This window comes from Primulina tabacum, chromosome 4 (genome assembly GCF_025594145.1).
Source record: "Primulina tabacum isolate GXHZ01 chromosome 4, ASM2559414v2, whole genome shotgun sequence".
Lineage (NCBI taxonomy): Eukaryota > Viridiplantae > Streptophyta > Magnoliopsida > Lamiales > Gesneriaceae > Primulina > Primulina tabacum.
The window spans coordinates 8661719-8669145 of record NC_134553.1 but is presented as its reverse complement, the minus strand read 5'-3'; positions in this window follow the sequence as shown (position 1 = coordinate 8669145).

Genomic DNA, 7427 nt, shown 5'->3' with positions numbered 1-7427 from the left:
TAATAAGTTGCTTCATTGTTACTTTTTAGCGTCTAAACGCTTGGTTCCAACTATTTCTATGTTAAGTAGAGATCACTCTTATTTTATTTCCCTCCAAAAATTCAACCGGATTCACCTTTTGTTCCATCGACAATATTAATTCCACGATTGAGTTCATTATTCTTTTTCTAGATTGCATTATAGAAACTAGAAAAAAGTGCGTTGAGAAAAAGAAAAGACGATCGGTGATGGCGGCAGCACAACGGTGCAGCTGTGGCCGTCGGTTGTGAGGGAAATGGTGGCCGAAATTTCAATGTCAAATACAAGTAGGTGGCCGAATTTTCTTTATAGAAAATAAGGTGGTGGCCGAAATTGTGTTTTTCAGGAGAGAAAATTCAAGTCTAGAATTTTTTTTATATATATATATCATAACTTGATTGTGTTATATTGTATGAACTCTTGATTACATGTATTTATTATTTGTGATAAATCAACTTGGATCCTTCTAGAATGCTCTAGGATTAGGAATTTTCAGCTTGCCAAATCTCAAATATCAAATTATTAACTTATCACGGGTCCGTCTCACAAAATACGACCCGTGAGACCGTCTCACACAAGTTTTTGCTTATATTATGATATATTGTTAAGAATATTAACGACGAAAATTATGCAACCGTCGCTACAATTAGCCACGGAAATCATGAACAAACTGTCGCTAATTTTAGCGACGGTTTTTTAAATCAGTCGCTAAATTTGTAGGCGACAGTTTTTTAATCCGTCGCTAATTAGCGAAGGTTTTACATAAATCCGTCGCTAATGTTGTAGGCGACAGTTTTCAAAAACTGTCGTAAATTGTAGCTACAACAACGGCAAAAAACCGTTGTCTTTGAGGGCACCCTTTAACCACAGGAGCTTTAACAACAGTTTTAAAAGACTTACGACAACGGTTTTTCACCATTGTCATAGGCCTTTTTCTTGTAGTGTTTTGTCTTTATTTTAGGCTGCTGAATCGACTAGGAACAAGTGTAGAATATACAATAATTTTTAATGTGTTTCATGATATTCAAGGTTTTTATCTATACATTTTAAATGAGTATACAAATAAAATAATGCTAGAACGTATAAAATATTATTAAAATAAAGATCATTTTTAACATAAGAATCAATAAAACTCAAGCCACAAATTGACTTGTCGAATACATGTGTATTGGTTCTAGACTTTTGATGACTTTTATGTATTTTAAAAGTCTAGAAGTATTCAATCTAAACTTTTGTGTACTCTATAAAAGTTTAGTGGTATTCAATGTAAATTTTTGTAGAATTTTAAAAAGTCACGTGATATTTAAACTTGGGCCTAAGTTATCACAATAAAATGTCAAAAAATGTCTTTTATTCAACCTAAAGATTTAGATATGCATTTAATTAAAAAATATCTCAAACTCACATACTCAATACAAATGCTAATTTTCATTCTTTTCTCATCCATATATTTTTTCTTTTATTTGTATTTTTTAAAACTTTTTTTTTATTGCTAACAATAGTTTAAAATCAAAATTATTTGCATTGTACATTTTATTTTTGGAATTCCAGTCACAAAATCTCATAAAATTTAAAATCAGATTTGTTAAAAAAATTTATTACACTATATAACAAAAAAAATTATAATATTTTGTTGACCTATAAATTGAAAATAATAATAACTTTTAATTAATAAAATTAAATTTTTATTTATTAATTATTATATAACATTTGATATTTAATTATTTTCTATAATTTTAGTTAATATATATCTTATTTTAATTATAACTCAATATTTTTGCACATAATATTTTTTCATAAACTTAAATGAATTAATATATATATATATATATATATATATATATATAAATTTACACTAATTAGAAATATTTTAAAATAATTATTATTCATTTTCAGGTACAATTATTTGTTGTCTTTCATAAAATCAATATGTTAAGAAAATATTATTCCCAATAATTTTGGTATATGACAAAAACAAAACAGCTTGAAAACAGCTGCGGTTTATATATGAGATATGCATCAGTTCAACCGCTCAGCTCATCAGCTGGAATATCTTCCTAAACCGGCTAAAGCTCAAAGAAGTCTCAACCGCTTATTTCAGACCGTTAGCAGATTCAGCTTGGACATTAATGATCATCAGAACCAGATCATTAAAGAGTTGCATAAATTAAGGCACAAAATTCAAACCAAACTCTATGATTTTCAAAATCATATCTTAAATCCAAGGTAGAACATACAACCTAATAATTTTTTCACTAGGTTAAACTTGATCCCAATTCAATTTTAATAACCAATCTAACATTTCATGCAATAAGATCAATATAAAAATGTTAAACGACTAGGTTACACGTAATGAGTGTAGTGTCTGCCTCCTCCTCAGCTTCTTCAGCATTCATAACATAAGTTCGTCCCATAGTAGGTGCTTTCCTCTTCGGGCAATCAGCAGCCTTATGCATTCAAAGTATTACACCGCCTTGAAGTCAACGTATACATACATCAGGTCCAAGAATGATTTGCATTTATGTCTCTATCCCAGAAAAGGTAGACCAAGTATAGAATTCAAGTTCTGATGCTAAAAGACAGTTACCATAAAAGGAACTCCTCAGGAAAAGCGCTTCAGAACTACGCTGAGCAAAAGGAACATTAAATGCTTTTACGAAAGATCATTTAATGCTCATAAAGACGACATCAACACATCTGTTCAGTGGATCAGGTTAACGTTGCTGCATCCTTTCCGACCGTTAAGAAGATCATGTATATTAACGGAGGAGTGTGCAGCTAAGACCACCTCTTGATCCACAGCTAAAACTCTCGTTGCTAGCATACACAAAGATCTCAGAGCGCTATCAAAAGCATACATACTTCATCGCTCTTTCAGCACGCTTTAAACATCATTACATTCGATCTTCTAAGGATCAATTTCGTGCTACTCAAAACAAACTGATTGTTCATATCAGTAACCTTTTGGTTATTAGATTTAGTCTCGGTATCTAGTGAACTAAGTGTTCTTAAAACCCAGAAGTGTAAAGTGATCACTAAGAGTTCCAAAACAGGCAATGTGATAAGTCCTGATTGGAGTGGGCTGTTGCAAAGAGTTTGTAGAGCCAAAGTCTTTTAGTGGAAACCTTCCTAAGAAGGAAGAAGGGGTGACGTAGGAGTATTCATTCTCCGAACATCCATAAAAAATCTTGTGTCACTTTACTTATCGCAAGCATTTTCTTTGTTTCTAATTGTTGAATAAACTTGTTAACGTGTTCAAGTTTCTATTGAAAATTATGAACCGTCTTCCGCACTAAACAGTGGTTCACGTTTCCAACCGTTTGAGAAAGAATTGTTTCAACCGCCTAAAAACGGGCGAACCCAACATTTTACACGAGAAAATTTGAAAGAGTTCATTTACCCCTCCTTTAAACTCTTTTCCGATCCTAACACAATACGTAAAAAATATTATATTGAGATAGAGAAATATTTTTAACAAATAAAACTTATTCACGTTCAATTATTAATTCAAATAAATTTAAAAAATCATAATAATAAATTACAAAATCTATAGAGAGTTCTATGAAAAAGTTTACAAATGTCAATAAAAGTCATTCAAAATAAATCTAAAAAATTCTGTTAAAATATTTAGAAATCTGTGAGATTCTTCAAAAACCAGTAGAAATCTATAAACTCTACTAAGTCTGTTATTTGAAAAAAAATCAGCGAATCTCTACAACGAATACACATTTTATATTATAACTTGATTTTCTGCCTTTTTTTCCGGTTGCTTTAATTGATAGATATCGTTCTCTTCCTTTCGTTTTTTAATTAAAATGTTGTATTATAGGCCGTAAAAATCAAACCTTGACCAACAAAAAACATTGAGATAATATCAACTAATTTTGATTTATAAATGATGTACAAAAAAACTGAAATAACAGGAGACATTTATAGGTTTTAAGAAACAAAAATTGGGATGTGTTCTGTTTCGGTATTTTCTCCCCGCTTTTACTATTGATATATAATTTTTGGATCATCATGTTTTAATATGATTTGAAGATCTCAGAGTCTAGGCATGCAGTTATTTACTTATTTCGATTGACATTTTCAATCTTTATAGTTTCATGGCCTTCTGTGTCGATTCTTACAATCTTTGAGTACTTATCTTGGAGGGTTTTTTTTTTAACCAGGATCAGAGGAGTTAGACTAGACGCATCGTCAGTACCATAGAAGATTTGGTTTTTGTATCAGATCAGACTAGACGTCTGCTCAGTACCATCTCAAGGGCTTGAATATTTTCCTACCTTGAAGTTACTGTATTTTAGGATGAATAAGAAGTGGTACAAAGTCATGTTTTTGCATCATGATTCTCATATCGTCAGTGTAGGGTTTAAAGCTATTTCATTTTTTTTTTAAAAAAAATTTGCATGAAGAGTTTGATTACAAACAAGGGAGTGAAGTGAAGCTTTTGTTGCATATTGTTTTCAAATTACTTTTGTTGTTTTACTTGCTGTTGAATCAAAACATATATACCCGTGAAATATGATAAAACTATATTTGTTTTTGTTGGAGAAATGATTATCATTTGAGAAATGTGTCATATTTTTCTACTTAAGAAAAAGGTTTATTTCAGTATATATCTTTTCAATAAATATGAATATATTTTGATTTGCTTTGTATTATATGTCGATGGTTACATTTTTTTATTGCTTATTGTTATATCAAAAAATGACTATTTTTTTAGTGATTTAGTTCAAAAATATTTATATACTGATTTGATGGAAAAATACTAGTTTTAGGTCTAAAATATTAGTTTTCATTGAAAAAGTATATTTTTTGTTATAATATATGATTATTTGAGATGAAATTATTACTTTTAGGCCAAAAACATTATTTTCAGGGTAATATAATTTTTTTAGTTGTATTATGAAAAAAATTGTGTAATATATATTTATTTGAGAGAAAAATATTATTTTTTTATGTCAAAAGTATTAGTTTTCATTGCAAAAATATCATTTTTTTAGTTGTGTTACGAAAGATGTGATGTAATGTAACCTGAAAAATATTATTTTTTAAGTCATCGCAAAGATATTATTTGTTCATTGTAAAGTATTAATTTGTTATATATATTTATTTGATATAAAAGTATTAGTTAGTTCCATAAAAGTATTATTTGGTAAGTGAAAAATATTAATTTATAATATACATTTATTTAAAGTTTTGTAAAAAGCAGTGGTGGCAAATGGACCAATTTATGACAAAAACTTGTGTGAGACGGTCTCACGGATCGTATTTTGTGAAACGGATCTCTTATTTGAGTCATCCATGAAAAATATTACTTTTTATACTAAGAGTATTACTTTTTATTGTAAATATTGGTAGGGTTGACTCGTCTCACTGATAAAGATTCGTGAGACCGTCTCATAAGGGACCTACTCATACTGCAAAGCATAAGGTTCCCTAGCCCTATGTAATGTAACCCAAACGAAAAGGTGGACACTACAACAAATATTCATTAGAACTCGCCGAGTTTAAAAATTGTACCAAAATTTCATTCCTTCGGTAAATGGTAAATGTAGCCACAAAATACGGCATAGATTCGAAGTAGGCAAAAATTTGTGTGAGACGGTCTCACGGGTCGTATTTTATGAGACATATATCTTATTTGGGTCATCCATGAAAAAATATTACTTTTTATGTTAATATTATTATTTTTTATTGTGTATTGATAGGGTTGACCTGTCTCACAGATAAAGATTTGTGAGAGCGTCTCAGAAGATGCCTACTTCTCGAAGTAATACAGAACGGAACTTCCAGTCTCAACTCATACCCATGTTAGGCCGATTAGGGCCAGTGAAAGTAGCAAACGAGCAACAATACGAGTTCCTGTTCGGCTTCAAAGAGCAATGTAAGACGTCATATGCTAATTTTATTCGTATACTAGTGTATTTGATATATAACATTTCAAGACAATTTATAGGATCGATAGTATGTTGTTTTACTAAAAGATATAGATGATGATTATGACAATTATTACACCCAATAATCTCCTTACGAATAATCGCACTTCTTGCAAACAATGAGAATCAAACTCGTGACCTTGACTCTGATATTCACTACAAGAAAAATGATTTTCCGCAGCACGTCATCAACAGCGTGCATTAAACGCACGCTGCGAATACTACTTTCCACGGCGTGCACCCATATGTGCGCCGTTAATAGTGTTGCACTTGATACTATTAATGGCGTGCATTAAAAGCACGCTGCGGATATTACTATTGACGGCGTGCATTAAAAGCACGCTGCGGATAGTAACTTAATACTATTAACGGCGTGCATTAAAAGCACGCTGCGGATAGTAGTATCTGCAGCTTGCATTTATGTGTGCTGTTAATAAATTATATAAACGACAGCGCACAATAAAGGCACGCCGTTAATAGTATTATCAACGGTGTGCAAGTTATGTGTGCTGCAAAAAGTAAATCATTTTTTTTAAAAAAATCGTGTTCAGACATTAACGGCGTACATTAATCGTACGTCGTCAATAGTATTATTCACGGCATGCATATTATAAGCACGCTGCGGAAAATGAGTTCGAATTTTAACGTAGCAACGGCTTTTAGTAAAACCGTCGCTAGATTTTAAGGCCACATTTAGCAACGGTTTACAAGAAACTGTCGCTGATTTAAGGCCACATTTAGCGACGGTCTAATAAACCGTCGCCGATTTCGCTAAAGTTAAAGTTGCGACGATTTTAAGGCCACATTTAGCGACGATTTATAAAAAACCGTCGCCGATTTAAATTGACGACAGTTAATAGTTAACCGTCGCTAATAAACTTACATCGGCGACCGTTTAGTAACAAACCGTCGCTAAAAAATCGTAAATTCTCTATTTATTCCCGATCTCCGTTCCATTTTTTTCACAACACTTAAAATTTTTCTCTACTTACATGATTTTAGTTTCGATTTAAATACTTGTTTTTGTTTCAATTTTTGGTTAATTTTTTAATTGTTAATTAAGATCATGAGTATTTTTTAATTGTTAATTAAGATCATGAGTATTATTATTATAGTAGTATTGTATTTTTATAAAAATGTAATAAATTATAAAAGTAATTTTTTTTTTAAATTTAGCGAACCGTCGCTAAATTTTAAGACCGTCGCTAAATTCGACGGTTTGGCCTGTCGCCCGTTTGCGACGGTTGTGTCAAAACCGTCGCTAATATTTTTTGTTTTATGACTATTAAAGGCGTACTTGTGCACGCTGCAGAAAGTTGTATTAACAGCGTACATATGCACGCTGCCAATAGTTTAACTATCAATAGCATACTCTGCACGCCGTTATTAGACTAAACCGCAGCGTAAATCGCACGCCGCCAATAGTGTCAAACTTAAGACGGCTTTCAACTTTACAGTGATTAATTG